Source organism: Mastomys coucha, unplaced genomic scaffold (assembly GCF_008632895.1).
Source record: "Mastomys coucha isolate ucsf_1 unplaced genomic scaffold, UCSF_Mcou_1 pScaffold8, whole genome shotgun sequence".
NCBI classification, from domain to species: domain Eukaryota; kingdom Metazoa; phylum Chordata; class Mammalia; order Rodentia; family Muridae; genus Mastomys; species Mastomys coucha.
Genome location: NW_022196914.1, coordinates 8,265,725 through 8,272,326, shown reverse-complemented (window position 1 = coordinate 8,272,326; position 6,602 = coordinate 8,265,725). Strand labels below are relative to the sequence as shown.

The window sequence follows — 6,602 nt, the reverse complement described above, 5'->3', positions numbered from 1 at the left end:
TTTCTTTATTGTTTCTATTTCCATTTTTAGATTCTGGATGGTTTTGCTTATTTCCTTCACCTGTTTGTTTGTGTTTTCTTGTAGTTCTTTAAGGGATTTTTGTGTTTCCTCTTTAAGAGCTTCTCGCTCTTTACCTGTGTTCTCCTGTATTTCTTTGAGGGTGCTATTTATGTCTTTCTTAAGGTCCTGTATCATCATCATGATAAGTGATTTTATATCTGAATCTTGCGTTTCCGGTGTAATTGTGTGTCCAGGACTTGCTATGATGGGAGAATTGGGTTCTGATGATGGCAAGTAACCTTGGTTTGTGTTGTTTATTTTCTTACAGTTGCCCCCTGGCATCTGGCTAAGTCTAGTGCTACCTGCCCTTGCTAAATCTGACTGGAGCCTGTCCTTCCTGTGATCCTGGTTGTGTCAGAACTCTTCAGAGTCAAGCTGACTCTGTGATCCTGTGATTCTGGGATCCTGGGATCCTGGGCTTGTTAAATCACCTGGGAGTCTGGCTTTCTCTGTGAGCTGTGGGACTGGCTAGAGAGCTTGTGCCCAAGGTCTGCTCAGAACACTAACCCAGACAGACCAGATGGAACCTGAGTTACTGGGCTTATGGAGTTCCTGTGTGCCTGGTCCTGCTGGATCCAATTACTCCCAGTGTTGGGACAGATGTTGGTTCCTGCTCTCCTCTGATCCTGGGTGTGTCAGAGTGCCTGGGAGTGGAGATTCCTCTGTGTGTTGTGGGACTGGCTGCAGAGCTTGAGCCCACGGTCTCTGATCCTGGGTGTGTCAGAGTGCCTGGGAGTGGAGCTTCCTCTGGGTGTTGTGGGACTGGCTGTGGAGCTTGCGCCCAAGGTCTGCTCTGGACCCCAGCCCAGGCAGTCCAGAAGGAACCGGAGTCACTGGGCTGGTGGAGTTCCTGTGTGCCTGGTCCCACTGGTCCCAGTTACTCCCAGTGTTGGGACAGATGTTGGTTCCTGCTTACCTCTTATCCTGGGTGTGTCAGAGCACCTGGGAGTGGAGCTTCCTCTAGAGACAACTTTCAAATGATACAGACCAGTTTAGAGGAAGTAGCTGCTGTAGAGCTGGGATGTGCTCAGTTCAGAAGAGATTGTCTAGCATACAGAAGGCTCAAATAAGACTCCCAGCTCTGCACAGTCAGGGCATGGTGATGCATGTGTATTATCTCAGCACTGGAAAGATCGAGGCAGGAAGATCAGGTGTTCAAGGTTATGAACAGCTGCAGAAGACTCTGAGGCTACCCTGGGCTATAAGAGATCCTGTCTCAAAATCAAACAAACAAACTAAACAAATGGACAGAAACAAGGGTACTTAATTTAATAATTGAACATTGAGAAATTGCTATATCTTTACATTTATTAACTATTATTTTTATAGTTATTAAAATTTAGTTAAAAAGAACTTGCAAATAAAACCATCATAAGCCAACATTAATCAGGTCCGAAGTCTATACATCTCAGTGAACCTCTATTTAGTCTGTATCATTATATTGTATTTATTTGTTAGTTCCGGTAGCATAAGAAAAATGGTGCATTTGCGTTTTGAATTCCAGAATTATGTCTTGGTTATGACTCAGATGTTCTGCTGAACATTGTTGTTTTTATAATTTTTTGACATGACACCAAGAATGTTGGGGAAAAAGTAGATTGAGAAACTTGAGTCAAACTGAGGCAAACATCAGCAAATTTCATCCAAATGCAGAGGAAACTTGCAGTGATCACTAGCTATTGCAACAGTCTGGATTTCTCGCTTTTTAAACTTCATTGCAATAGCCAACATTTATTGAGGGACCATTGTGAGGCCTCAGCTAAGAGCTCTCCTGTTGGCATATAAGGATAAATTCAACACTCTCACTCTTAACTGTTACAAGGTTGAACATCAGAAATACCATTAGCATTTTCTTCTGACCGGCAGCTCAAATTGAACAAGGGGCTAATATGTTCCAGGTAACATGTTAGGTGTTTGAGCCTCATTTCGGGCTTCAAAAAAATTAGCTTATTGAGCAATGTTGTAATGTGTTTGCAGATATAAGAACTAGATTCTTTCTCAAACAAGAAAATGCCATTAAACTATAAAAATATTGCCACCTTTGATCATAGGGTCCCGTTCTCTTTGGAGATCTGCTGCACACACTGTACTGTGTTCAAGCCACCACAGAACTTATGGAGATGGACAGATGTTCAAAAGAAAGTTTTGTTTTATGTTTGTTTTCAAACAATGGTGGAAGAAGCCAGGGAGACAGACACATTCCTCAGTGTTTCTTCCAACAATCAAACATCTGTCCTTTGCCAACAGATAAGTGTAGTCCTTATCCCTCATCAAGAAAATGCCTCTTTGCAACAGATGGGGATCATTACAGAAAACCAACATCAATCAAAATGCAGAATACATCTACAAAACACTCCCACCTCCCAGCTCAGGGAACATTGCAGAGATGGGACAGAAAGACTGTAAGAGCTGGAAGATCAGAGAGTTTGCTATGAGATTATATCTCCTAGTGATATCAAAAACTACACCCATAGAGTCTCTCCAACATGGCTGTCCAAACATGAGATGAACAAGGATAACAGCAATGAACATAGCAAACTGGAGAAAAACCCACAGCCTCAACCCTATACAAGGAGCTATGGGCAATGGTAGAAGGCTAGGCTAGGAGAAGGTAGCCTTCCGGGGAAGAGCACACTAATTGGTTATCCAGTGACAAACTGTTAGCCCTGAAAACAACACATACAGTAGCATAATATGGACTGAACGGGCTGTATTTAGGAATATGTTTGTATATACATATATGCATGTAATAATAAGTAAAAAAGACTATAAATTTGAAGGAGAGTAGAAAAGGGTGTATGGGAGGGTTTGGGGAGGAAAGGGAAGGGAGAAATGCAATTATGTCATAATATAAATTAAAAAAGGGAATAAAACTCATTAAAAAGTTGCTTTATTTTTATGATTTCAATTTGGAGTTGTCATGGTTTGAATATGCTTGGATCAGGGAGTGGCACTATTTGGAGTGTCTTGTTGGTGTGGCCAAAGTGTGGCCTTGTTGGCGTGTTTGTCACCATGGGCATGGGCTTTAAGACCCTAGTCCTAGATTCCTGGAAGCCAGTATTCAACTAGTAGCCTTCAGATGAAGATGTAGAACTCTCAGCTCCTCCTGCACCAGGCCTGCCTAGACGCTGCCATGTTTCCACCTTGATGATAATGGACTGAACCTCTGAACCTGTAAGTCAGTCCCAATTAAATGTTGTCTTTTATAAGACTTGCCTTGTTCATGGTGTCTGTTCACAGCAGTGAAACCCTAACTAAGACAGAAGTAATCAGTCATGATGACAGCTATGAAAAAATTTCTTTAACCCAATGATGTCTTGAGCTCCTCCATCAGTCTACTGTAGGTTCATCAAGGATTACATGTGTGCATAGCAGGGTACCACACAAGTCCCGAAGGATGAAGAAGTGGCAAGTAATGACCTTGTCTCCTATCATCTGAAGGTTTCCAGTCATGGCCATCAGTGGGTTGAGGCATTTTCTGAGGGACCATTGTAGGTGGTTTAGCTCAGTGGATTGTGGGAGAAGGGTAGTGTGTGATGTAAACAATTTGAGCTGACATTGGTTTTGTGTGTTTTAGAATATGAGTTCCTGGGCTAGTCACAGACCTTTGAAGTAGGATGTGAATAGGAAAAATATGGCTGTACAAGTCCCCATGTTCAGTGAGAAGAACCAGAAGGAAAATGTTGTATTTAATGATTCAGTAAAGATGAGGAACAAATCCATGTTTTCTGGTTAAACATAACTTACTTATAGGGAAACAGGGTGAGGCAGAAGTGTGTGTGTGTGTGTGTGTGTGTGTGTGTGTGTGTGTGTGTGTAGCTTACTTGTGCATACCAGTGCAAATGCAAAGGAATTTTAAAAGCAAGTGGAATTAACTGGAAAACAGAAAGCTGAAGACATTGGGGAACTTGAAATAAATGAAGGCTCTACTACAGTGCTAGATCTCTTGAAGGACTAAGGGATTTCATCATGGTGGGAAATTACCTTTTTTTCTCTCTTACATTCTACAGGCTTCCTAATTCCTACCATTTCCCTTTGCTATTAATTTATTTCATCTTTTAGACCACCCGTGGAAACCACCCTCTCTCATCTAGCATTCCCTTGAGTTCAGTGTCATCTGTTAGGTGACAGTGTCTAATGTAGTCAGTAGATGTCAGTAAGAGTCAGGGTGTTTACTCAATGAGCCTTTGGGTAAGGAGCTTCATGTTCCCATTCATGGATTAACTCCCTCCTTGGTTGGCTTTATAAGGTCTAAAGCCTGTGCGTATTATGTCCTCAAGACAGTCTTATAGCCTTCTCTCCATTTCAGGTGTGACGTCATTGCCAGGGTCTGTAATGACCGGCCCTCAGTGGCCTCTTGCTGCAGCACATTGCCTCACACACCAAGAAGCCACAGTTGCCCTTCAGGCCTGATTCAATGGCGTATAATGGTATCTAACTCTGGCCTGTTGCCCTCTGGACTCAGAACTTAAGTTGTGGCCAGAATCTTAGCTCTGAAGATGGAGACGGGGATCAGGTACCACACGGTCCGGAGTGCAGGAGCCAGTCTGAATGTGTCCTGTCACTTGATAGCAGACAGACACTCCTCATGAGCTACTCAGGACTCCAGGCGCCAGGAAGTAAGTTGAGGTCAGGGAGTTTGTTTTATCTACTGATTTGGAAAAATATTTAGCCTCCCTGGAACAGGGATGTACATTCCGTGAGCCTGAAGCCATGAAATTTGGCAAGTCCCGTATCAGATGCCTAATACTGTTATACAACGCAGTCTAATTTAGATTGTAAGGCTGCCAAAGGGACCAAAGTCTTCCCCTAGGACCAAAAGTCCCCCTCTGACAATTCTTTGGGCTCAACAATCAATTACAATTATTAGTAACCATAAGAATGATATCCACTGCCCAGATTTGACCTAGAGGTCAATACAAACAGTTTTGCATAAGTAGACATTAGTATTTAGCCCAGAGGAACATGGGGGTGACTTGTGTAATGATTTGGCTGTTTTACAAATAAAAACGAAGGGACCTGCATTATGAAGGAATTGAAATCCTCCTGAACTATGTGCTCTCTCTTTATCAGCCCTGCCTACTAGAAAATAAAAGCAAGCACTCTTGTTGTCTTTTACCTAAGAGGCTATTATATGTCTCAAATTATCTTTTCCAAACTATTACAAAAAAAATCACTTTAATTCTGCCACTTAAATTTTCAGGGTATATGTGAGTCTTCAAGGACAAGCTCTTGAAGCTGTGACAACAACACAGTTTGGGAACAACATAAAATGGAAACCAGTGTGTTTAGCATGCATCCTTTAAATGCTCAATGACAATCCTGCATGTTTGCATGGGAACAGAGCTGCTGAAAGAGCACCTGTCTTAGAGTCGAGCAGAGCTGGACCCAGCTTGTGGCCCTGAAGACTCTTCAGTTGTCTTATCTGGATGTTCTATCCATGTATTTCAGCAAAACATACTTTCTGGAAAGCTACTTGTGAAGAACATGGAGAGGTCACAAGAAGAAAGACAGCTTGCAGTTAAATATGTTTGGAGTTGTTCTGTGGAACAAAATCCTCCTGGCTTTTGAATTGCAGGCTTCTCAGGGCCTTTGAGTGTTAATGTGACTCTCAAAGAGGGAGAAATGTATAAATTAAAATGCAGCAAACAGCTAAATGTTACCCAAGCTTGCCCAACTATGGAAACTTTTTTTTTTTCATTAATGTATTTCACGGGGTTTAGGAATTCAGGGAAACAACTATGTCTCTCAGGACGCTTCAGGTCATAAGTGACAGAGGCCAACTACTAGCTCAGGCAAAACATGGAAGCTATTTGCTCTGGGAACTGAATCAAAATCAGGACAAGGGTAGGGATAGTCTTGTGGGCAACTAGAGAAGAGTTTATATTTATAAAATATCTTTACTTATTACATTTATTTAGAGTGTGTTGAGGGGCTGCATGCTATGAAACCCTTGTGAAGGTCAGAGGACAACTTGCAGGAGTCAGTTCTTACCTTCTACCATGTGGAAACCTAGGGTTTGAACTCGGGTCTTCAGGCTTTGTGCCAAGCTCCTCTCCCCGCTGGATCATTTTATCTGTCCTATTATTTGTTAATTACTGTGAGATGACCATGTGTCAGGCATTGTTCAAAATGCTTGATAAGGATGGACTCCTTTCATTCTAATATCTTCATGAGCTAAATGCCGCTGTAACCTTCTCTATACAAACAGGAAACTGGACTCCAGAGAAGGCAAGTTCTCCATGGTCACCTAGGCACTCAGATGTTAGCCTGCACTTGCAAGCACTGTGCTTCTCATGGGACTGAAATGTCGTCAAAGCTCATGTTCTTGCTATGACTCTGGTCTTTGGCCTACTTTATTCTCATCATCAAAGTTTTCTCATGAGATCAGAGATCTGGCTGTCTTCATCTTGCTCCCTTACCTCTTTCAGCAAAGGTCACCTCTTCCATTTTCTATGGAAACATTCTGGCAATGGGCTACTGTGATTAGCTGCTGACTTGGGTCATTTGTCCAACCTTGGGCCAGTTGCCAGGTTGGGGTT

At 42.4% G+C, this 6,602-nt stretch overlaps 1 long non-coding RNA gene across 1 annotated transcript in view; it reads left to right on the top strand.

The window, feature by feature from the left end:
* LOC116083498 overlaps positions 1 to 5,727 on the top strand; it is a 12,327-nt gene extending 6,600 nt beyond the window's left edge. Inside the window, exons 2-3 of the long non-coding RNA XR_004115750.1 lie at positions 4,370 to 4,679; positions 5,264 to 5,727. This is a non-coding gene — a long non-coding RNA (uncharacterized LOC116083498). The remainder of the gene's footprint in view (positions 1 to 4,369; positions 4,680 to 5,263) is intronic.
* The last annotated feature ends 875 nt before the right edge of the window (positions 5,728 to 6,602 follow it).